Source organism: Adiantum capillus-veneris, chromosome 16, assembly GCF_014529385.1.
Source record: "Adiantum capillus-veneris isolate H3 chromosome 16, ASM1452938v2, whole genome shotgun sequence".
Taxonomy (NCBI): Eukaryota; Viridiplantae; Streptophyta; class Polypodiopsida; order Polypodiales; family Pteridaceae; genus Adiantum; species Adiantum capillus-veneris.
This window is the reverse complement of record NC_140946.1, coordinates 21881879-21908648: the sequence shown is the minus strand read 5'-3', so window position 1 is coordinate 21908648 and position 26770 is coordinate 21881879. Positions and strand designations below refer to the sequence as shown.

The window sequence follows — 26770 nt, the reverse complement described above, 5'->3', positions numbered from 1 at the left end:
ATTGACATTTATATGTTGGTCATTGGAGCTATGCTATGATGGACTCTCAACACAACCCTAAGTGGCTTTACATGGCCAACTCTTAGTGGCCAAACCACAAGCCATTAACCCTAACCTACTAGCTCTAGGTGGACTGAAACGGCCAAACTAATGCAAACCTAAGCTGGTTTGGAGCGTCCAACTCTAAGCGGCTTTAAATGTCCAACCCTAAGTGGCTTTAACTAGCCAACTCCTGGTGGCTTTAAACCAAAAGCTGCTAACCCTAAGTAGCTATCTCTAAGTGGACTAAAACGGCTAAACCAAAGTGTCCCTAAGCCGATTTAAAGTGGCCAACCCTAAGCGGTTTTAAATGGCCAACCCTAAGAGGATTTACATGGCTAAACCAAAAGCCACTAATCCTAAACCCTAAGCAATCTCAAACTGCAAAACCATCGTAACCCTAAGTCGGTTTAGAGCATCAACTCTAAGCGACTTTAAAGGGCCAACTCCTAACTAGCAGCCAAACCAAAAAGACACTAACCCTAAGCGGCTACCCTAAGCGAATTGAAACAGACAAATCAACGTGGCCCTAAGAAAATTTAGAGCACCAACTCTAAGTGGCTTTACATAGACAACCTTAAATGGCCCAGACTGGAACAACCAACCCAGTGCAGCCCTAAGCTGGTTTAAGGTGGCAAAACCTAAGCGGCTGATCTTAAGTGGCCAAACCAAAAGCTAATAATCTTACGTGGCTAGTCCTAAGCAGGCTAAAATGGCCAAACCAACAAGGTCCTAAGCTGGTTTAGAGCGGCCAATTAACCTAAGTGGCTATACACGGCCAACCTTAAGCAACTAAACCAAAAGCCGCTAAACATAGACGGCTAGCCTTAAGAGGACTGAAACAACCAAATGAATGCAGATAGCTTCAAGCAAACTATTTAGAGTGGGTACCTCCAAATCATAAACCCTAAACTCTAAGTGGAGAGTCAACGAGGGCAATAGAGGCTAACAAAGACCAGAGATGTCGAAGGAGAGTATACCACCACATATGGGGGGGACCTAGGACTCCATCACCGACTGAGTGAGAGCCGAGGAGGGTGGGGGTGCCACCATGGTCCCACCTAAAAGGAATCACTCCCCCCATCTCCAATGCAAGCAAAATGAATGAATCTCCAAATTAAATGAAAACCTAAATCTAACCCAAATGTTGATCCTAAACTAAACTTATTCATAGATGCATTACCACAACGCAAATTCCAACACCTATATTTAAATAAAATATAAATAAACCCTAAAGTTAACATCAATTTTTAAGCTTGATACAAGTTGATAACAAATTGAAAATCTAAATTTTACATTTTAAACATGAAAAACCATAAATCCTAAAAATCATAATTTAGACTTACATTAAAATTTCAATTCTAAATCAATATCCAAAACAACTACAATCAATTAACAAAAAAATCATTGAAATTTTTTACATTTTGACTAATTTCTAAGTTCATATTTAATTTAAAAATATTTTTCTCTACATTTCTTTGAATTTAGTGTGCATACGTATTTGTGTTCGATTGTGTGTATGCAGATCTACACTATATATGTGATGTATGTGCGTATCTTTTTTGTACAAAACCGCGGGGGGGGGGGGGGGGGGAGAGAGAGAGAGAGAGATTCGAAGCTTACCTGCAGCACAAAGGGGAGGTGGATCTACAATTCTTGTAGTGAATAAGCTCAAAATGTGCTCACAACCAAGTTGAAATTTTTTTGCCCTTGCAGAATGTCAATATCATAGTTAGTATGTGCGTCGATATCGATGCCATAAGAACTCCAAAAAGCATCGCTCTTTTTGCATCAATATCATCATGAAGGACCGTTACTAGTGAAGCTAGGAACAAAAGCAAAACACCAATTATAAACCTTTCATGCTATGAAAGTGTTATAAAATAGTGAAGAAGGGAGATATTCCATAGACTTAGTGAGTGCCCTACATGGTGAGTTGGGGCATCATCTCTCCAAAGTGTATATGAATGAAGGCATGCCTACTTTATTGTCCAATTCCTTATACATCCACATGTGACTAAAGAAAGAAAAAAAAAATGTTGACAATTTGATGATGTGCACTTTCTTTGCTCACTCTGCTTCATTGCCCTCATTTCCATTTGAAATTTGGTGTAGCATACAAGAAGATTGCTTTTCTAACGTCATTTTTATTTTGTGTTAGCTGCCATATTTTTGCAGTTTGATTCCCCCAAGAAGTTGGATATAGAAATGTGTAGAGCTATGCTTCTTTACTCTACATTCCTTGAGCTTTAGACAATAATAAAAAACACCTCATAAGTGAATGGAAGTTTTTAGAAATTAGCTCACAAGTTAGGTTCAAGAGATTCAACACAATTGAACATGGAACTTATGTTTTAAAGGCCTAGTTTGCTTTGGTCAAAAGATAATATATGGAGAAAACACTCCTTTATATATGTTGAAAACACCCAATAGCATTCTGGTGCTAACCTTGTTGGGCATATTATGTAATCAATGCACTCAAAGAGATTGAATCCTAGTGTAAATTTTGGCCAAAGCATTGCAAAGCATGACATTTGTTTTCAACTGCCATCGATTAACAATCTTAGCTGTCTCATGCCTTTGAAGCTATAAGCATTGAAAATACAACCTTAGGTGACTGCATATAGAGAGAAAGCCCCACCAAGCATACTCTCCACTCAATCTAAGAGGCAACATCCAAGACAATAAGCTCGTCAAAGAAATTCTTGTGCTTTCAAAAGTACACCACATTTGCAATCATGTTGACCAAAGCATTATTAACCTTGAGGGTATATCTTGCAATCACTACATTCCTATAGAACAAATACCAAATGGGAAACTTGTCAAAGAGGAAGCTTGTTGGAACTTGCTATTCTTTCAAAAGCACATAACATTCAATGTACATGCTGACCAAAGTGTAGGCAAGCTTGACCTTTTTTTCCAACAGCCCCTAACTAGAAATCTTATCACAAACTTCTTTTCCAATGCTATCAAAGGCCTACATAATTCCACAAGCCAACAAAATGCAAGCATATGAAACTGCATAGGGAGTGAAGCCCTTGCTTGCATGTGTTAAAGAAGCATATAGCTTCCTCTATAACCTTAGTTTTGTCCATTAGCTTTTCTAGTGAAGTCACTACTCTAGATTGGCTATGTGAGACATGAGTGTCCACAATTGTTATTTTTTATTCCGTGCATGGCAACTCATGTATATCTTGGTTGAGCACAAACAAACCTACAATGGCCGCTTCTAGCTGTGAGGTTGAGTACAAGGCATTTTTCACAAATACCATTAAGTGTGTTTGGCTTAGATGCCTTGTGACTCACTTGGGTGTTGGATAGCAATTACCCCCTACCTTCAATGATATTTAGAGCATGGTGGGGCAAGTGGTAGGAAACTAGTGTGCCTATGCATAACAACTCTATTGATCTTTTCACAAAGGCTTTGCCTCGTGAGAAGTTTGAAGATTTCCACAAAACTTTGGACTTGCTCTCCCTTTGTGGATTGACTTTGTGGATTGATTACATAGAGATTGGCACTTTTGTAAACATGACTCATGTTCACTACATCACTATCATGAGGATTTGTTACCATGTTTGAAGTATAAAGCTATGGGGGATTGTGCAAAGTCCCATTCATAATGAACATAACCATGGGCAATTGCACAATATAGAAATGAAAGAAAATCTTGATTATTGAATTAGGAAAAAACCCATACAAAAGAGCTCAATTTATAGCCTATAGTCTGACATATTAGTATTTACATCTAGTGTAGGTAGCATCTCATGTTGAGAGAGAGAGAGAGAGAGAGAGAGAGAGAGAGAGAGAGAGAGATTTTATTATCGTCCTCGAAGGTCAACTATGACCTATTGGACCAAAGTTACATGTGATGTAGTATGTGTATGGATGATGAGTGACTCTTGATGCTCCAAAATTGTGGTGATGACAGTCACATTGGAGAGCCCACACTGTGGCTGGGAAAGGAACGTGTGTAGATCTAAGTCATGGCTAAAAATGTGAGAGAAGCAAGTTTGGATACGACCAAAATCTGAGCACTCTAATAGTGTGTGGTACTGAAACTCTCAAGCTTGTAGTGAGCATAATGTGCACAATTGATTTGAATCTTCTCCATTGCCCCAATGCCCTATCTCGCATCGAAGGAAATGGGAGCTAAGCCGAATGGCTACAATAGTGCGTATCACCGACAAGGGGATATACTCAAGCATGCAAGTGTGAGTATGGTTTCCTCTTTCAGTGAAGAACATGGTTTTGTAGTTGGGGGAAATATGGGTGGTGTAATGTATGAAGCGTGACCCACTGGATTTCTCCCAAGCCGTAATACATTGGTGCTATAGAAAAGCTTCATTCACTTGGGAGTCAATTGAAGCATTATGTAGCAAGTGTAATGCATCCCATCTCCCAAACCACTTCTTTATGTCTTGCATCCATCTCGTGCTCAACATCTTGCTTTTATGTGTTGTTTGAACTTTTTTGCTTGCTTCCCATGACATTGTAGGAAGTCAATGTGAGGGGTTTTGACGCATCTCTATCATGTGCTCCACAACCCTTTCCATGCCCATAACCTCAATTGGAAGAGATCCCGACTCAAAAAGTAGGTGCATATATGGTGTTTGTGTCTTAGCTTGGAGAAAGTTTGTAAGAAAATTCTTTTGGACATTCTCAAACTCTTTCCAAGTAGACTTTGAGATGCTCCCCCCCCACCCTTCAACTCCATAAAGAAGAACCGATGTCACCAATGCATCAAGAAGGTACTTCTCATGCCACTTGTGATTGGATGGAACCTCAAAGCCTAGGTACTTAAAGATCTCAACAACTTCAAGTGTCTCATTGTTGTACACAATGCATGGCTTCTACTTATGGTTGGTTTTCACAAGCATAACCTTTGTTTTGTATTCATTCACAATCAGCCAACTATGCAAGCAAAAGTTCTCAAGGACAACCATAAGCTTTTGTGCATCTTCTGAAGTGTGTGCTAGAAGCACTACATCATCCGGATACAACAAAAGCATGATTATCGCATTGCAAATAGTGACCTCTTCAACACCTTCTTCTTGCATAAAGTCAAGTACCATTTGTTCCAATTGATCGATGCATAGACCAAAGAGATTTGGTGACCACGAACATCCTTGTTTAACCCCAATAGTTCTTACAAAAACTTTTGAAATTCCTTCTCCACAATTGTTACGTGGAATCATATCAAAGGCATTCTTAAAGTCCACAAAACAACAATACAATCACTTGCCTTTCAATCGACTTTCCTCCATGAGAACACGAAGAGTGACAAGATAATCAATGGTGCTGTGGCATCGACAAAAACCCGCTTGTCCTTTTGCACATTTGTCATTCTCTTCAACCCAATCACTCAAATTCATCTCCATTATGCGCCTAAACAACTTTTCCATATGAGACGCAATCATTATAGTCCCGTAGTTGTTTACATTCTTTACATCCCCTCCTTTATGCAAAGGCTTGACCCAATTAGAACTCCAATCATAAGGCATATTGTGGCTACCGAAGGTGCTCTGGTTTTCACTTTGTCTTTATCATCGTTTTTGTGTAGTAGCCATAATTTTTTCTCTAGGGCAGGTGGTAGCCAATAGCATGATAGGCTATCCATGTTAGTACTTCTAGAGCTCCCAAAAAGGTTATGTTATCTAGATTTTCTACATGGGTTTGGGTTGTAAAGACATATTGGGCATGATTCATCTTTCTTAATTTGATGTCTGAGTGAATGTAGAAGCCACTGCATGATTTGGAACCATGTATCTGGGAGGCCGCTTTGCAGTGAAATGAAAATGCTGGTGATAGAGCCAAAGTGCCCGCTCTATTTCTTTTTGCTTTAGATCAAAGAATAAAGTAGATCTATTGGTGAAAATGCTGGTTGTGGATAGCTGCCTGTCTCTCATTGGTTTTCCTCCTTTTTGCAGATTTAGGGCACGTGCAACTTGATCCTCTGTGATGTTTACTTCTATCGGGGAGTCATTCAAATTCATTCAAATCTAAAATGGATGCCCTCCCTTCTTCTGCAATGTTGTGTAGGAGCTCATAGGCCCTCTTGTAATCCACATCGTAGGCCTCCAGCTCTATGTAGTTCTTGAGGCTGATCTTCACCCAAAGTGGCATGACTGCATCTTCTTTGGCAAGGCCTTGAGATTCCTTTGGCATCATCTAAACTTTTACTCTGGATCATGGTAGACGGTGACATGTTGCCTCTCTAGATTTTCTTTGGCAAGCCATGTGACATTTGCTTCTTTTAGTGAGTCTTCCTTTGTCTAGTATGGAGGAAGCTCGGCCAACTTTTCTTTCATGGTCTTTTTCTTTGGAACTCCCAAAGTGGATGAGATTGAACCTGATAGAATATCATCAAATTTCGTGGTCAGACCAGTTCCAAAAATTCCCAACAAGTAGAAAAGCTATTAAAGCAAAGAAGATCACTAAAAAGTACCATTCTTGCAAACTTTATGTTAGGTGCGCCTAAGATGCAGATGTGCATAAATGCATGCAAATTGGTGCCATATTGAATGGATATGATGTGTATGTGTTGCAGGCAATGTGCATGAACTTTGATGGCTTTTGGACACTTGTGGTGAGAGTTATGGACAATTTTGTGTCCGCTTTTCCGCTTTCAAAGCTTTTGGTGAATGATGGAGTTATATTAGGCCAAACTTGATGAAATTTGGCAAGGTACTTTATTTGAGCCCTGTGAACATATTTGTGTCCAAAAATGACAAGTCGGGTCCCCCTGGTGACATTTTTATCTTAGGCACGTCTAAGATAGATTTGGCTGATTTTGGATCATTTTGGCGTTAACAGACAACTACTTCAAGACATTGCCCTTTTGCTCTTCCAAATTTATATGCTTGGGTCCACATTCAAAATGTCTCCCCTCCTCCTTGCTCAAGTCCTCCGGGATGACAAAGTACCGTTCGGATTGTGCAGTGCATGGGTTATAAAGTCGTGTCTATGCATGACCCTAATTAGCCTTATAATGCCATTAATGTCAATTCATGTAAACACACTATGTTGTGCAAGAGGTGGGTCTTGAGTATTGTAAGACTGCAGGGAAGAATTCTTTAGTGAAGTAGTAGTTGCAATTGTGTCTAAAGACTCCTGCTTCTTTGATTGGAAATCATTGAGAGCTTCTTTCCATTCCTCTTTGTTGTATGAAAAAGGTATCTGAAGCTATCCTCCTTTAAGTGTAAGCTCCAAAATTTTGGTATCCCAATCTTAAATTGCTTTATAGATCCGCATCCATGGAATTCCCAAGATTAAGTCTTCATTCATGTGCTCATCTGCTATACATATGAAAGTATGCGTGCAAGAGAATCCATCAACCATAACATTCAAGTTGATTTTCCCTAGAGTTGGAGTGACCTTTTTGTTGCATCCTTTGACAGTCGTCGACAATACTCAAGTGGTTGAGTAGTCGCTTTGTGATAAGTAGAATAGCTGACCGTATTGACTCAGGCTCCTCTATCTGCTAAAGCCTTTACTTCATAATCCTCTTTCAGATTCACGATGATTCACATATCAAGACCATCCATCCACTCATAACCAGTCTTGACTTCATCCTTTGCTAGGGGTTGAATTTGGAGAGTATTGAGTGGTATAGATTGAGGAGTGGTTGTCTTGCGGCTTCCCTCTTCAAAACACAAATGCACGCTTCCTCTTGGGCTTCGTTGATTACCTACTGCCGTTTAAGTTTTCTTTCCTTTGCTTTATGCATTCTTTGCAAAAGATCATTAGTAAAGGGAAGGTTGTATTTGCAGAGTCAAAATCTACTAATCTAAATTTTCATGGTTTCCCCATCTAAGGTGGCTAGTTTGACTGCGCCACTCGGTGAAAACTTTTCAATGACAAAAGGACCATGTCCTTTTTTCTTGAACTTGGGTATATGCTACTTCAAGGAGTACACTAGAACCAAATCCCCTGTTTTGAAAACTTTAGTCAGCAAATGTGAGGCAAAAGATTATTTTTGGTTTTGTTTCTGTGCATCTATATGGGCAATGGCGGCTAATCGTTGTTCATCTAGTCGTTCTAAAGTCCTTGAGTCGTTCTAACAACTTGTGCCCTTTCCATTCCAACTCACGTGCAACTCTGAGAGTGAGTAATAAGAACTCCATTGGCAATATTGCATCCAAGCCATAGACCAAGTTAAAAGGAGTTGTGTTCAAGGTTGTTTTGAATGAAGCCCATAAGGTTCTCCCTGAACTAACAATCTTAGTTAGTACAAAGCTCAAGATTTTATTTGTATGTTCAGCTTGACCATTTGCTTGAAGATGATAGGGTGTGGATTTGTTATGGATAACCATAAACTCATTTAGCAAGTGTTTTATCACCTCATTAAGGAAATGCCATCGGTGATCACTCACAAGCTCAATAGGAAGTCCATACCTAGTGAATATGCATTTGTACAGGAACACAACATTAGTTTTAGCATCGTTCTTCCTAGTGGCTTGTGCCTCGACCCATTTGGTCAAGTAATTTATGGCCACAATAATATATTGCACCTACATTTTGTATGGTTGTATCGAACCCACAAAGTCCATACCCCACTTAGCAAATGCGCGTGCTCCCATCATAGGTCGCAGTGACATATTATCAATTCTTATCAGCATTTTTGCTCATTGACATGAATCACATCGTCGAACAAATTCTTTCGCATCGGTAAACAAAGTTGGCCACCAGATGCCTACCACCATCAGTATAGCTTTGGTTGTGGTTTCATGAGAGAAGTGACCCCTTGCTAGGCCTGCGTGAGAATTTTGCCTTGTCTAACCATAAAAACATATTTTCAAGATCTAAACAAATCCTATATAGATGGCATTTCTCAAATACACATTGTAAATGTTCAAAGTAACTCTCTTGTTTTGTGGAGTGCACACAAAGATCATCCATGTATACTTCCATGAAATTTCACAGATATTCCTTAAAAGCATAGCTCATTAGCCTCTGGAATGTTGTTGGTGCACTGGTTAAACCAAAGGCATGACTTGATAAGCAAAAATTCCCCATTCCATGGTGAAAGTTGTTTTATGTTGATCTTTGGGATCTATAGTCAATTAGTTGTAACCAGAGAAGCCATTCAAAAAGTTGTATGCCTCTTTGTGTGCTACTTGTTATAGCACATGATCTGTGATAGAAAGAGAATAGTTATCTTTTGTAGTGGCGTGTTCACCTTCTTGAGATTTACACACACTCTTAGTTTGCCATTCTTTTTAGGCACCACGACAATTGGTGATACCCAATCAGTGTGTTTGATTTCATAGATGACCTTGGCCTCTTTGAGTTTCTCAATTTCTTCCTTGATCTTTTTGGCAAATGTCTCATTATAGGTGTATGGTCTTTGTCTGCTTGGCTTAGCATCATCTCTCATAGGGATAGTGTGCTGGCAGATGGCATGATCCACCCCCTTGAGATCTTTGTATTACCATACAAAAACATCCCTATATTTCGTTAACGTTCTTATGAGAAACTCTTCTTCCTCTTGTGACACATCCATAGCTATGTATGTGGGCCTTGACTCTTCTCCAGGCTTTGCAAGGTTAATTTGCTTGGTGTTCTCAGGCCCCTCATAGGATTTCCACGGTTCTTTTGGTTGTTGCAAGGGTTGCTCCACAATGATCCTGCGATCTTGCAAAGTGTATTTTTTATAATGAGATGGAACATTGATTTCTCTCGGTTTGTCACAGTTCGATTCAATCTCCATGGTCCACACTTCTTTCAAAGTCCATTTCAGCTCTTTGTATTTTGCTTTACGTTCAACTTTTGTCATTAGAGGTTCTTTCCCTTTGGTCTTCTTATACTTGCATGACTTTTGTTTTGTTGCTCTAAAGGTTTCATGTCTGGATATCTTCCAGTCATCTTGTCCTTTATGCAATCCGTTGCATCTACTTTCATCAAGAATTGAGTTTTGTTTCCTAATGTGGGTTTTCGCATTTTCTTTCTTAAGTTATTGTCGTTTCTTGCTATATCTTTGTTGGCGTCTTTGATGTTGGTTTGGAAATTGAAAAAACCTTTCTTCTCCTCCCCTGAGTAAAAGTTTGGCTCTTACGTGCTCTTTTTCCGAGTTTGTTTTTTTTGTTGTAATCATTTCTTCTTCCAACTCATCAATGGCATCATAGTAGTGATCTTAGAAGACATGTTGATCCTCGATCATACCATTTGGATCGGGACTATATCATAGTCCTCTTTGTCACAAAATGCATAGGTGTAGATTCATTAATGCACACATCTATTGTGGCCAGAATTTGGGTCCACTCAAGAGGTTCGAACAAATGTTCAGGGAATGGTTTAGGTATGTAACTTGCATCATTCGCTTCTTTGTTTAAAATGTAGTCTTTCCTTCGTAAACTACCCAATCTCAAAATCCCCACACATCCAAATTGGAGTGTCTTTATGTATCCACAATGGTAGTCTAGTCTCTACTGAGGTTTTAAAGTCTAATTTCTGTATAGGTGTCCTCAGGACATCCTCCTTATAGGAATGGTCTTTTAATTCACTCAAGTTATCTCCCCTACTTGTTTCAAGTAGAGATAATCATTACCCCAATCTTGGATTACTTGTATCTATCTCATGAACGGTCTTCCCAAGATGATTTCATAGTTGATTTTTTTTTCTAAATCTACAATGATAAAAGTGTGTTGATAATCGATCCCATAGGAGTTGACTATAAAATTCTCTAGTAATCCCATTGGTTTCTCTATGTGTCCATCTGCCAATTGTAGTTTCACCCTTGTTTGCTTGATTGCTGGCTTTCCCCAGGCTTCCCAGATAGCTTTGGTTGCTATAATAATGCTTGCTCACTATCTAAGATAGCCATGGTTGTTATATTTGTATTGTACTGGAAGGGTAGTGTTTCCCTCGTTCCCTTCACATTGGTCTCCTACTTTGTTCACGGGCACTGAATTGACAAGTTTAGTCCGTGCCTCTTTGTTTTGCAAATTTTCCAGGTTCATTTGAAATACTCCCCATAATCCCATCTTTTCCATGGTGGTTTGCAAATCTCCCCATAGGTGTGGTCGTAAGTTCAGCAGCTCACCCAAAGTGAGTGTGCACTAAATTGGTGTTGACATAATGGATTGCAAATTAGCCACATCCAAAGTTTGTTCTGGCCTATTTAGTTTTGTGTTTTTGCACACCATCTATTTCTCTTCATTCTCACCTAGGTAAGAAGGTAGTGTCTGTAGTGTTCCAGCTTTTGTAGAGTCTTACTCCTCTGATCCCCAATCTCTTCCATACAAAGATTGTTCATCTAGTTCCAGGGTGGTATGTCTAGCCAAACTTCTTCAGTTGATTTCAAATTCAAGCTCCCGTCTTTTGCTTCCCTAGCTCATTCCCATAGGTGGTTTGGCCAATCTTCTTTGCCTATTAGCACTCCATCCCATCCTTCCTCACTATCAAGAACTGTCAGTTTAGGTGATTGTGTGTTACCGTTCTCCGACGTTTCCAACTCATAATTTTCTTGAGCTTTTTCTCTAATGATTTTGGTCTCAAGTTTTGCTGGTTTTCCTATGACTTCCAACTAAGGCCTTTTGTTTTTCAAGCATGATTTGTGTGATTTGCACCAAGTTTTTGTAAGCTTCTAATTTAGTTGCTTCCATAGCAAGTGCTGGTGGATAGTTTCCATTTGTTTTCCAATATTTGATTGACTTTCAATTTATCTTGGAAAACTTCCAACGCCATCTTGATTAGTTTGTAAATTTTATCGACTAGCACTAATCCAATTGATTTTGGTTCAGGTTCCTTAAACTCTGTTGAAAGAGTGTGCATCTTTTCCTCTACCTCCTTTCGTACCTTCCCTTCAATCTCCTTTCATAGTTTTTGTCTCTTGAGTTCCTATCATTTGCGCCTTTCTTTTTTGGAGTTTTCGAAAAAATTGTTGGATTTGTCAGACCCACTTGCACTTTTTTGCTTATTCCCCTTGGCTTGTGCCCTTGTAACTACCCAAACAAGAATTGTCGGTTCCCCTACGAACTACTTGGCACGACTTGAACTACATTATGGTAGTCTTCACTTTGTTTGCTGGATTCATAGGGAAGTCTTTAGGAGATTCTCCACCCTTGCGTCCACATGCTCCACAATATGCCTCTATAGGTCTCACATTCTTGTCTGGTTTAGGACAATCATTTTTCCAATGGTCGTCCACTCCACAGTTATGGCAATTTTTTATTTTTGGTTTGGGCATTGGCTTGATCATAGGTGGTCTCGCTCCTTGGTTTGCAATGAAGAAAATAGGTGCCGTATCCGTAGGTGCATTGGCTCTATAGGGACTAGAGTCAATTGATTATACCACTTCTCTTCTATCTCCATTGTTACTGAACTTGTTTTAGAGTATGGAGTAACGGGTACTAGAGCCTGCTCATCCATTTGCCCCTCAAGCAACATATACTTGAGTGGTATAGCATTATTCCCGGGGAGTGGTGGTTGTTGGCCTAATAATGGTTGTGGTCTCTCCATATTCATAGGTGATCTTTGCATTGGTGCCACATTTGGCAGGTATCTATACATGGGTTGTCCTTGTGGCTTCATTGGCACGTACTGGACATCTCCATCATATTTGGGGTTCTAGTAGCACTCGTTTGCCTCATGATTTGTCCATTTTCCTTCAATGGCACACCATTTCAATTGTCTTTGTTGTCCCATAGGTTGTCCCTGATTTGGTCCCTGTCTTGAGCCGCTCATAGGCATCCTTTGCATGTTGGTCATCATATCGTTCATGCATTTAAGCATGTCCTCTATAGCATTGGCAGGAGCTGCAATAGCTGGTCCTACTCGTCCTTGTATGGAGGATGTAGTTCACTTGCTTTGTGTGTCTTTAGCACCGTTCTCGTCATTGAAGATCTCACAATCATCGTCAAGTCAATCGCATCTAGACTGCATGCTTCCCAAGTCATGTGTTTCTTGCTATACAAAAAAGCATGAAAATCTTTGTTTAGTAATCCCTCTAAAAACAGCGAGACAAGTCTTTCTTCGATTGGAATTTCCAACTCTGGACATCTATCTATATATTATCTCATCGGACTCACACAATCTTTGATGATTTCTCCTTGTTTTTGTTTGAAACTATAGATTTGTGCCATCGTACTATGCTTTATTTCCATTTTAGAAGAAGCAACAACAAATTTCATTGCCAAAGTTGGTAAATTGATTATTGACCCAAGAGGTATGGTATGGAACCAAGTTAAAGCTTTATCCTCCAAGGTCATTCCAGATCCTTCAAACTGTGTATGGAAGTCGATTATGTGCTCAACTCTTAAAACCTTTCTGAAGCTCGCCAAATGGTCATACGGATCCCCTAACCCGGTGTATTTTTTGACCCATTTTTGGAAGTTTACTGGTTTGACTGTACGGTTATGCTCAGTGCCCGCTCTCTATCTTCTAGTCGGTGTTTCTCCCATTAAACCTTCAAACCAGCTGTTTAGTAGATGTGACTCACGTGAACCTCTCCTTGTCCTAGTGTCACCCATTCTTTCCCTATTGTAGGTGGTTTTTGCATTTCTACCCTTGGTTCCATCATTGAGATGGATGCTCCCGGTTGTGCTTCCTCTTTGATTGGACATGCTATTATAGGCTCCATCATTTGGACCTACATTCTATTCAGTTTCATGTATTGTTGTCGTAATCACTTCTCGACTTGAATGTCCCTGGTATTTAGTTTGCTCAATATCCTTCGAAGTCATCATAACAAAATCATTGTCATAACAATCCCTAAAGAGATGGACCGGTAGTTATGCTAAGCCCTTCTAATTGATCTTGAAAATATACACTATCTTCAAGGGTGTCAATTGTCCTAATTTGGCATGGGTAGTCCAGATCAAATCTGTGACATTGTTGGCTTCCCAACAATAGACTCCAAGCCTAGGATTGTCTATGGGTATGCATTTCAAAGGTTTGGTATCTACCAAGTCATATCCTTCTAACTTGAGCACATGAGGTCCTTCTTTCATAGTCTTATTAGAAATTAGGGTATCAACCTCCAATCCCCATTTGTCTACAAAATCAAGATCCTGTATCTTGAGGTATTGCACCCTGTTTTAATCCATATAGAAGTTGTCTTGTTTGTTTGTCATAATATCTTCTTCAAACTCGACGGTATGGTCATTTATCTTCACTACAAACTCCTTGTTAAGGTCCAGGTAAATTTGGGCCTCGTACTTGTTGGTTTTGAAGAAGATCAAGATATGTTTGAACTTGAGAGAGGTTCCACCTCCTGATTGAGTTGAAAAGGAAGACATCTCGAAGCTTGAGTCAGAATAAGCGTTAGACACTTCTTTCGCAATAGTTTCGAACGGTCTACCTTGGTTTACACTCTCTTTCGTGGAAGCTCTTCTTCTATTCTCCTCAAATGTACCCAAAATTCCCAAAACTCTACCAGATATTAAGTTCATATGTGGGCTCACACAACTTAATTGAACAGATACTTCAAACGTGGAAAGTTGTACTTGATTTTAGACAAAATGCTTCTACTCCTTGTAAGCCCTTTTTCGCAAATTTGTAATTCCATGCACACCAACACTTCAAACCGTATGTGATTCCACAATTGTGAATCTGAAGTCACAAAATATCTAAAAATCCCTTTTTCCAAGCAATGGGCACACCCAGTATTCCCCAACTATGGAAACTTGCTATGGCTATCTTAGGTGCGTCTAAGATGTCTTCACCTTTCTGTGGAGGTAATTTCAACTTTTATCACTTGGATGTGATCCCCACAACCTTACCAAGATAACCCTGGTGTCAAAATGACAAAATCGTCTTTGTGGTGAGAGATTTATCTTCAGCGCACCGAAGATAAAACTTCCCTATTTTAAAATATTTTTTGCCAATGTGACTTGGGTTAGTTTCTACATGTGATTTCAAGCCTGTACAATGAGTTTCACAAAGTTTGGACAATTTATCAGTGTTTTGTCACCCTTTTTGATATCGTAGTCAGGGTTTTCAATTTTCTTGGTGTTTTTACCCTTGCATAGTTCCAAATTTGATGAAACTTGCTTAGGAGCTGTATTATGGTCTAAATTAACCATATGAGTTGAAAATTTGGTAAAAGACACTTTTTGGAGAGACTTATATCTTCGGTGCACCTAAGATAAAACTCTCTCAGATTTTGACATTTTTAAAATTTTTCTTCACAGATTGATTTTCCCACAAGTTTTAGGATTTATTCACACCGTGGTTTCAAGTTGACTTTTCCTTGTTAATTTTCTCTAAAGTCTATGGTTTTTCTAACTTTGGGCTTGACCAAGGGTCTTAGTGATCCAAATGTTTCCAAAATCAAAGGCAGTAGTCTACTCAAGTTGGTCTACCACTTTGCAAGTCAAGTTTGTTAGTATCAACCTCAGAAACCCCCTATCTATCTTGGGCGCGCCTAAGATAGACTTGGAAGGTTTTCTCAGTGCACCTCAAATCAGATGCAATCCCAATGGTTTTCTTCTTACCCTCCTACTGAACATGAAAAAGCAGTATAGAAGGTGAAAACTTTAACCTTCAGTCTGAAATCCCTACTCTCTACTTAGGTGATGCCCTTACCTCGTCTCAAGGACCCTCTTCCTAGTTCATCCTACTAACTAAAGCTCTCAAGGTCCTTACGGAGTATCCCTACTCTCAAGCACCTATCAGCCGTGATAAAGTCAACAAATGTGTTGCTCTAGCCAAAATTAGAGGAAGTAATGGAATTTCATGTGAATGCTTTGGGTTTTTCTCTAGTCTAGGTTGCCTCGTCCCCGGCAACGGTGCCAAAATTTTGGCTGATTGCCAAGCCTCACCATATCTATGCTAGCAAAGCGAGAACCACAGACATAAAAATTGTCAATCTGTGGGAGTAGCTGACCGACTAGTGCATGGAGGCTACAAGAGATGGCTAATCTTTCAAAAAACCCAAGTCTAAGTGGCTTATACCTAATTTGGTATCCACACATCAAAAGCTACTTTCCTTACCGCAAGCTTATCCGGACAAATTTGTGTAGCTATGAGCCTCCAAATGCAACAAAACTTAATGCCTAGCATGAGTAGAGTATCCTCAACACTCTCATGTGCTCAAATGTCATTTCTGACACTTGGACAAAATTGTGCATAAGATAAATAGCCTATTTTACGTCAGTTGGTTTCGGCCTCCAACGCACTCTATAGATTCCTCTAGACGTGCTCTATCTATTCCTAAGGTCAAAAACCAATTTTTGTGCATATATTTTGCATAGGGAGCGAAAACAGCTCGTAGGCGGGCACAACTAAAATCACATCTTCATGGTGAGAAACTTATATTAAGTGAAAGAGCTTCCACTTGCGAACGCGTTGATATGCTCTGAATAGCAATGCAACACCGTACAAGAGAGACACAAAGTGTTGAAGAAGCAGTAAACTCATAGTAAGCTTCTACAACGTACACTCACTTTCATTATCCAAATACTTAGGTTCAAAATCACAAAAGTTGGCTTTTATACTTAGCCAAGGTTTAAGAATGGATTCCTAGCTAATTGGGCTCAATGAGAAGGCTTAAGAACTGCATAAAGTTACAAATTTGGAAGCCCTTGGCCCCTTTACACTCATTGGCAATCAATACTATTACAACGGCTTTGGACTTTCTCATTAACACAAAGGGTTTTGATACAATCAATCGGAATAAAATTGAGATGCTCTTTTTTTGGCTTTAGTATCTGAGCAACTAACAATACTCAACAATTGCCAGAACTAGTTCAGACTCGAGACTTGGCAGAACCAATACTACCTCAGCCCTTTATTGGTTAAGGGAAACACTTAGTCCAAATTCAGACAACTAGACCAGTCCAGTACCATAAGGAAAAGCCAGTTAAGCAGGTATCACATATCGGTCATTAGAAGTAAATAAATGCCACAAGCATAAAGAGAATCTTGTCAATGATAATGATCAAAATGGGCCACTACATGAATGACACGTCACAAATGGTGCATACAATCCCAAGAAAGGAAAGAGTGGAGCATGTATGGTGCATGTGTGTATAATTATGCAAAGGGTGTGCCCATCCTCACTTTACTCACCCCATCCCTTGCCACTCGCACCACGACCTGCAGAGCTCCCTTTGCCCTTGCAACAACAAACTTCTTCTCTACCAACACCTACTCCATCGACAATTGCTGCAACTCTACCAGAGACACCTTGGTGCTCTTTCTTCGGATCACTTACTACTACAAGTGAGTATTCTACCTCTACACAGGAATGTTCACCTGCATCATGCATGGGAAGGAAGAAAATGTCAGAATAAATGAAAGACACCATGGACACCATGTTTGCACAGAACGAGACATTGATGCCAAAGTAGTAGGTTCTGTTGCATACAACAAGATTGGTAAATATGTATTTCAAGAGCGTGATTAGGCCCTCATTAAGCTATGGCATTTAGAAGTGGTGGCGAAGACTACGAGAATACTTTTTGATGCAGAATTACTTAAAAAGTGTTGAACACCTTTCACACAAATAAAGGAGCAACATCGGTCATTGGGGTATCTTTGGAGTTGACAACTAGAGAACTTGCCCATGTTCTCAAAATCCCAGATACAGCGGAACCCGCACTAGCCACTGTTGAGGTAGTCAGTAAATTTTTGGAAGAGAATAAATAGGAAAAGAAGAAAAGGAAAGATGGTGCCCAGGGCATTCCAGTAGCCACACCGCAATGTACCTGAGTATACAGATTCATTGTAGAAGCAATAAAATTGAAAAAACAGCCCAACATACCTCTTTGAGAAGTTGTTCTCCATTCTATGGTCAAAAACCTCGATCTAAATGCCAATATCAACATAAGTCAGTTTTTGTGTACCAGTGTTGTATAACAGACTGCCAAGGCCAAGTCCCAAAACCTTTTCAAGGCTTGGTATGTCTACCAGTTTCTCTACTGGGTAAACTTAGCCCCAGCCCACTTCAACGTTCAGATTGCCCAGGATAAGGTAGCATAGTATAGAGAACCCAAGATCACTTAGTCATCTTTCAAAGATATTGAAACAGAGAAATTGGTAGAGTACAAGGTGGAAAAACAAAAGTATAGCAACAGAACCACCAGTAGAAGACAAGGAAAAAGAAACAACACAAACAATGCAAACAGCTATTAAGCAATCATCAACCCAAGATGAGATAGGATAATCAAGCAAAAATCCCAAGACGGTTGAGTTACTAAAGAAATTCTAGATAAGGATACAAAAACCATTTGTCTCGCCAGTTGATCTTGCTAAAAGTCAAACCAGTGCATAACAAGAGCCCAAGGAGACCACTGGTAGAGATATAACTCAGACAACTAGTGCTGCTCAAACCCAAAATAGTGCCAAATTAGACATTGAGAAAAAGCAAGCATCTTATAGTATTTTAGAACCAGCTCTAGATACAACTCAAATGCCTATAGCTAAATTGGACAGGCTTCAACGCCTCTGGAAGCAACTACTGAAGGGTGACTAGTAATGGAGAAACCCAACAAAGCCCCACTACCCTATGCATTTCCTATGACAGTCTATGAGACTAATCAAACTGACCTTGAAATCATTACACAAGGATGTGTTGTAGCTATACAGTCTAGTTGGAATATAATTGTCAACTCATAGGCCAAATGATGGAGGCTCAGGCATCTGTGTCTAGCATAGAATTGAATAATCTCAAGAATGAACTACAACATACTAAAGCACAGCCCGAAACTCTCAAGAAAGGACAAGCTAACTGGATTAAAAAAACACTACATTATCATCTAGAACAACAACACAATAGGGGAGTGGCCACTCTTCAAAAGAAAATTGATAGATTAATCAATGAAAACAATATCAATGAAGAGAAGAAGATCGCTCAAGAGGCAGCATAAGCTTCAAATCAATGTTGAATGCAAAGCCAGAGGATTACAAACGACTTTGTCAGAAACATCATGTATTTTGGAAAAATACATAAATCACTCTCTGGTACAGATAGTAGACAAAGATGACAATCTAATGCTGAACTTGAATGACTTGAAAACAATCATCAAGTAAATCCAGCCCGACCTATAGGACAAAGCTACCGATCACACCCTGGCACTCGTTAACGAGGCCATCTTTGAATACTTTTAGATAACAAGAAGAATAAGGATGAAAATTATGATAAGGAAGATGAAGCAGCAAGCCTATAGAGTGCACGTGCGTGCGGATGCATGTGTGCGTAGGTGCAGTGTGTAAGGAAGAATTGGGGAAGAAGGAGAATCACAGACAGCCTGCTTGGGTTAGTGGAGTAGAAAGTGAGAGTGCTAGTCAACTCTCACTTTCTCTCCCTATATTTCATTATAGAGAGAATGAAGTTTGGGGTGGTTCCCATGGCCACCTGGCCTACACCCCAACAAGCTCCCACTTGAAGGTTAGGGTGGCCAATAGTGGCGTCAGTATAGTTAAGTTATACAAAGTCAATGAAGCATCATCTAGGCTTCATCCTACATCCATAAGCTCTATGCAATGTGTAAACCGCTCCAAGGCTAGGCTCTTCGTGAGAGCATCTATGGCGTTGTCGTCAATGAGAACCTTGACAAGCTCAATGCAATTGCTAGCTGGTATCTGACCTCTATATGTTTTGATTTTGAGTAAAACACAGGATTCTTTGCCAAAGCAATGGCACTTTGACTATCACAATGCAGTAATGGAACCTCGTGAATGCCCAAATCTTCCACTAGACGAGCTAACCATATGGCTTCCTTGTTGGTGTCAAACACAGCAATGTACTCTGCCTCAATGGTAGATGAAGACGTGCAGTCTTGGAGACACGATCTCCAAGAGATAGCCACTCCAGCAAACATGAACTTAGAGCCAGGTGTGGATCTTTTACTATCCACACAACCCGCATAATCCGCAATCATGTAACCTACAATAGATTGAAGCATAAACACTTGCTAGATGAACCCTTTAGGTGTCTGAGGATTTTCTTCACTGCTTACCAATGCTTCTTTGCTGAAGAATATGGCACTTTCACCATTTTCTCTTTCTCATCATTTGTATTGGGAAAATCTTCCTTGCTAAGTTTCAAGTATGCTTGCATTGGGGTACTCAATGACTTCCCCCATGCATACTAAAACGTTGCAAGACCTTGTCCATCTACTTTTCTTGAGACAATTCAAGAATTCCACGTTGCCTATCTCTCTTGATGTGCATACCAAGAAAATGATTGGCATTTCCCAAGTCTTTCATGGAAAACTGAGTGCTTAGCATCTTTTTCAACTGATTGATCTCATCAATTGATTTCCCTCTACGGTAAGCATATCATCTACATACAAGATCAAGCTGATTAAAGAACCATCAATTAGCTTTCTTGTGTATAAGCAATGATCCTCTTAACTCCTTATGTAACCTTAAGACTGCATGAATTTGTCAAACTTTTGGTACCATTGCCTTGAACCTTGCTTGAGGCCATAGAGTAACTTTTTTAGTCTACAAACCAATTCTGCCCTCATTGACTTTTGAGTTTCACATACACAACCCTCTAGTTGCTTCATGTAGACATCTTCATGTAGATCCCCGTGGAGAAATGTTGTTTTTATGTCCATTTGGACAAGTTCCATGTCCTAAGCCAACCACGGTGCAAAGTGTAATCATCTTGACTATTGGAGAGAAAATCTCGTCAAAATCCACACCTTTTTGCTACTTGAAACCCTTGGCAACTAGACGAGTCTTGTACCTAGGCTCGGGATCTTCCGCTGTATACTTCTTCTTGTATACCCACTTTTGCAAGGTAAAGCATGTTTGCCCTATGGTAGTTCAACCAAATCCCATGTCTCATTAGCCACAATCAAATTGTATTTTGAATGCATAGCCTACTCCCACTTAACACTATCATCTATTTGTACAGCTTCTTTGTAGTAGGTTAGCTCTCCACCATCAGTGGTGTACACCTGGCTCAAATTGCTTGAGCGCACGTGATACTCTCGTAGAGAATCTCGATGTCTGACTATTGGACTCTGCTCTCTCTGGAGCAATAGTAATATCTTGCACTTGAGGATTAGGTGCATCACTACTAGATTGAGTTGGTTCGGAGGCTACGTCCTCAAATCAAACACGTCTGTACTCAATTTCTTTAATGGTCTTCTTGTACATCTTTGATTCATTGAAAATGACATGTGAGATGCGAATGACTTTGCAAGATTCTGGGTGCCATCGATGATAGCCCATCTATCAATCTGCACCATAGCCAATAAAAATGCATTTATGTGACATGGGATTTAGCTTGTGACGAAGTTCTTTGGGCACATGTACATATGCCTCACATCCAAACACACATAAATGCTCTGGAATCTTGAAATTCAAAGGAGAGCTAAGTGACCTATTGATAATATGCATTGCTGTTAGAACAGCTTCCCCTCAAGACTCTGGAGTAAATTTTGCCATAGAAATCATAGAGATAACTCGCTCTTGAATTGTGGGATTTATTCTTTCATCTATCCCATTATGAGCAGGCGTGTAAGGAGAAATAAACTGCCTATGTATGCCTTTTCAATTGCATAAATCCTTGAACTTCGTGGAGACATATTCTCCACCATTGTCCGTGCGAAAAGCTTTGAGCTTTTTCCCTGATTGGTTCTCAACAATGGCAAGGAATTTCTAGAATGTAGAAAAGACTTCTTTTTTAAACTTAAGGAGATACAACCACACCTTTCTAGTAGAATTATCTATGAATATGAGAAAGTAGTTTGCCCCCCCAGAGTCTTATGTGGCATTGGACCACACAAATCAATGTGCACTAAGTCTAGTGGTTCGCCTAGTTTCTTGTTCAATGGTGAAGATGTCACCTAGTTTGTTTGCCATATAGACAATGCTCACACAATGGAAAATTCGTGTAATCTAACACAAGTAAGTGGCCAAAATGTTGAAGTGTTTTCATTCCTTTTTGGCTAATACGCCCTAGCTGACTATGCCACAACTCAGTAGACGGCAACTCGGCAACATAGATAGAGTGTTCGTTGACACTCGATACAAACATAGAGTACAAGGATCCATTTTTACGACCTTTCATCATGACAATGTTGTCCTTGTGGATTAGCCAAGAACAATTACCAAATACTGTAGTGTAACCAAGGTTATCCAATTGCCCTATAGAAAGCAAGTATTTATAAACTTGGGCACATGTTTGACATTCTGCAATACAAAAGTAGTCCCATTATGCATCTCAAGCTTCACATCACCAATGCCAATATGTCAAGCTCATAGGGATCACCAAGTTTGACTATGCCTTGTATGAATGCATAAGAGGAGAACCATCTCTATGTGGTGTGACATGAAAACTTGCACCAGAATCTAGAATCCAATTTTGAACATAACCCTCATCTTGTGCAACCAAAGCATCTGGAATGGTGAGATCCAAAGTGAACATGAGAACATCTGAGGGATCTGTTGTCACCTCTGCATGAATCATTGATGGCATAACATTCATCACTGAAGGAGGACCATTCCCTACTACAATGGTAGGTACGGGATACTCAACCAAGTTGATCTTCTCAATCTTTACAGTATGTTTGCCTTTTCCAAAATTATCTTTTTGCATGTTTTTTTGCTCTCTTAGGAAACTGGGACAATCCTTTTTGAAATGGCTCTTTTTGTGGCAATGGTAACACTCAACATTTCTAGCATTGCATTCTCTACTAGAATTCCTATTTTTGCTTGGACTACAAGGATCTTGCTCTCTACTTTTGCTTTTGTTCTTGTTCTTGTCATCACGACCTCTTTGCTTTGTTGAGCTACCGGCCATATATGCATCTCCATGACTAGCATCTTCAAGAGATTTATGTCGAATCTCTTCAGTGAGCAATGCATTTGTGACATCATTAAACACTAACTTGCCATTTGGAGCTGAATTGCTAATGGCTGTGCAAAATATGTCCCACAAACTGGGTAGATAGCATAACAGCAATATAGACTTGAGTTTGTGGTCAAACTCATAAAAGCCCTGAGATGTCAACTGAATGAACAAGGAGTTGAACTCCTTTAAGTGTTCAAAACTTATGCTACCTTCTTTCATGTTGAGCTTCTTAAGCTTTTTCATGAGAAAAACTTTGTTGGATGCATTTTTGCTCTCCCATGCTGAACATAAGCTATCCCATAGATCCTTGGCTATCATCTTCCCTATGATAGTGAAGAACACTGACTTGACTACATGTAAATGTATCGTAGCCATGGCTTTCGCATCCAAAATCTCCCACTAAGCTTGCTTATAGCCATCACCCTCTGCCCACTCTTTTAACGGTTCTGATAGAACTTTGTTAGTCAAAACATCCTTCATGCACCCTTTCCACATGGTGAAGTTGATGCCATCAAACTTGCGGATGAAATACTCCTCCTTTTTTGAAGAAGAAGCCATCACTGACAAGAGGGTTTGAGAGGTGCCAAACTATGGTGAGAATTTGCAAAAATTTGGGCAGAGTAACCTCAAAAGTGCCAACAATGAAAGTCACGACTCGCGAGAAAAATCCAATAGAATCTCCTTTATATGAGGAGTCAAAACTCAACTATAAAAAAACGCATAAAATGTGCCAACTACACTAACTGGGCATCAAAAAACTGACATTGTCACTACCAATAGACTGCCATACACCCGCCATACACGACGTCAAGCATAAAATTTGACCAGATACATATCCTATGATGAGGGTATTGTAATGGGGAACTCCAGCTACTTGTATCACCAAAGGTATCTCAACATTCAAGAATACCCCAACTCAAAGAAAACCTCACGATGGTCCCTGCAATAGGTTGTGCGGATTCAAAGACTCTAGCCACACTCTCAAAAAGGGCTCTTGCAGAACCGACTCTCATAAACGGCTAGGATAAACTACCAAGACTAGTCAAATATGGCTCCATAAAAGACGTGCATAGGTAGGATCTATAACATGTGTACATGGAATCTGCAAGTGACAAAATCCCTACTGGGATCAGGCTCTCAAAAGAGCGATCAACATAAAAATGTAAACACTATGAAGACACCACCTATATGACCGTAGCCCAAGTCTACACCTCAACCGAAAAATGTCCGTCGATCGGGTCTCCAATGCGTACACCACCTGTAGTGTCGATGCTGACAACTTTGCCTTCGAGCAGTGTGCTTGGGAAAAGCGTCTCTCAATAGAGCACAAAAAAAGAGGCTATGAGTTCTCTCTCTATGTCAAAAAATTGGTCGAGACCACCTGTAATGTCGATGTTGACAACTCCGCCTCCGAGTAGTGTGCTTGGGAAAAGCGTCTCTCAATAGAGCACAAAAAAAGAGGCTATGAGTTCTCTCTCTATGTCGGAAAATTGGTCGATGTTGCCTTCCATTGCCAGATGGAAGTATGCTAGTTGAATAGCCACCAAAATGCTCAAAGCGGATGTCAGGTGTCACTCCTCTATGGTAGAGGCACCTCACTTGTACAGGTCATGAGCGATGGCGTCTACGGGAAAGTGGTCATCCACGAAAAAAATTGAAATTGGGTATGTTGAGAATCCATCGGGTAATGAGAGGTGTCAAAAAGAACGTCGATGTCAAGAAAACTGCCAAAATCGGTGTCAAAACCGATGCCGAACCGTCAACACAAAGCTATAGAGGAGGATTACCGAGAGAAGCATTCTCAACAGGGAAAATAGTCGCCAAAATCAAGGAACCATTATCGAAAGACGTAGGGTTGTTGCCGAGGAAAACTCGGGTCTACTCACCTGTGCCCACACACGCCGTTTGGATATGTGTGTGTGTGCCCATGCCAAGAGCGTACGCATCCACTCTCTTTTCCGCACCATTACACACAATATAAAAAAAGACAGCTCTCTGTTCTACTTTTTGAACGACCTCTAACAATTGTGTGTGTGTGTGTGTGCCTCACACACACAATCTTTGCTTTGTCTCTACCTTGCAGCGCTACACCCCGGCTTGCTTTGCTTGATTATACCAAGCTGCTGCACACCTTGCCTTCAATTTGAGCTACCCGAATTCCAATGCTGTTGACTTTTGATTTTGATTGCACTATGAGACTCGACTGCTCTCAATTTACTACCCTCCGAGCCTTGCACAATTGCCCCATTGCTCACATGCTCTCATGTCCTGCTCGTATTTCAGATTTCAGTGCTGCTTTGTAGCATCAATTCTATGCATCAATGCCCAAATTTGTTGCTCGTTACCTTGCTTGGCTCAATTTGCAATGTGTGTGTGCTCTTGATTCTCTCCGAGACTACTGCTCGACCCAAGGCTTGCTCAATTCTACCCTCCTGCCTTACTCGATTACACACACAATTTTTGGCTTTAGATCGACTTTGTAGCTATCAATTAAATGCTTACAATTGCCTTGCTTACATGCTCCAATTTATGCTTTTCACAATTCTCAACTTCCTTGGCTTCGATTTCTTTGCTACAGATTCAAGATCGATTGAAATCCACAATTTCCATGCTTAGATTTTTTTTTGAATCTCAAGCTCAATTCTCTTTCAAGATCCCTCTTCGTGAGAGGGGTTGCGCATGTCGGGGAAGCCGAGGTCCGCCCGATCTCCTCCGAGTGCACCTTCCCCCTCACAGGATCCGTTCTGAACTGTTTCAATCCGGTGTTGCAAAGTGATAAGCTTCGTTGTTGTCATCTCACAGCCGTAGCTCTGATACAATTGTAGAGTGCACGTGTGTGCATATGTGTGTGCGCATAGGTGCAATGTGTAAGCGGGAACTGGGGAAGAAGAAGAAGACAAACTGCTTGGGTTAGTGTAGTAGAAAATGAGAGTGCTAGTCAACTCTCACTTTCTCTCCCTATAGTTCATTATAGAGAAAATGAAGTTAGGGGTGGTTCCCATGGCCACCCGCCACCACAAGGACAATGCTGATGATGATGCTTCAAGGTCAGCTGCAAGAGGATCAACACTTCATGGAGGTCAAAGCTCAAACCAAGCAAGGTATGGCCACAAAAAAGATCAAGAGCCACCTGAAGGTGTTGACTTCTAGCAGCAGGATCCACCTACCAACTAGTAGCAGGTCGGGCAATAGACAGCTCAGAGCCAGCAGGTAGATACCAAAGGAAAGAATATTATTATAGAATCTGACTTTGTTTGACCACACACACTCTACTAACATGCTAGTGCTAAACAAAGCACCGAGGAAGCAAAGGCATCTGCAGATCCAGGAATTCCTAAATGTTTGGATCTAGAGAGATTTCAGATGTTGTATGTGGGTGCAAAGTGGATGGTACTAGATTGCAAAGCAATGAGTTATCATAGTTGTAAATTACCCCAGCACCCAAGCTGTATACAAGTACTGGAGAGAGTTCCAAAGTGGTGTTTAACCACTGATGATGAGGCAGTAAACCCAATTCTGACGAACTTTTCCACGAAAAACTTGAAGTTCTTGGGTTTGCAATTGGAAATGATACTTAGCACTAAATCCACGCACCAATGCATGAAAGACATCAGAATTTAGATCAAAGTGGTCTTAATCCAGATGCAGAGTGCCAGAGAAGTGTTGGATCAATGACTAACCCTCAGAGAGTAGGAAATCAACCTAAAGTGTATATTCCACCTGGTTTGAATTACAAGAAAGATGATGCAACAAGAAAATCAGATGGTTCTTAATTTATTGGAGTTTGTTCCAGACTCTTCAGTGTTACTATATGCCATCCCAACTAAGGAAGCAAAGGTTCCGTGATTTTTCCTAGCACTCTACCCCACACATCCTGAACCAACATACCAACAACGCTATATCATGATATTGGACGAGCTTAGGGAGTGGTATGAAGACGCCACTACTACTGAGTGGCTTGCTTGGAATCAAATTCT

At 40.3% G+C, this 26770-nt stretch overlaps 1 pseudogene; it reads right to left on the bottom strand.

The window, feature by feature from the left end:
* The window catches only part of LOC147438700 (putative pre-mRNA-splicing factor ATP-dependent RNA helicase DEAH5), a 43052-nt pseudogene extending 20514 nt beyond the window's left edge, over window positions 1–22538 (bottom strand).
* Window positions 22539–26770: the final 4232 nt, after the last annotated feature.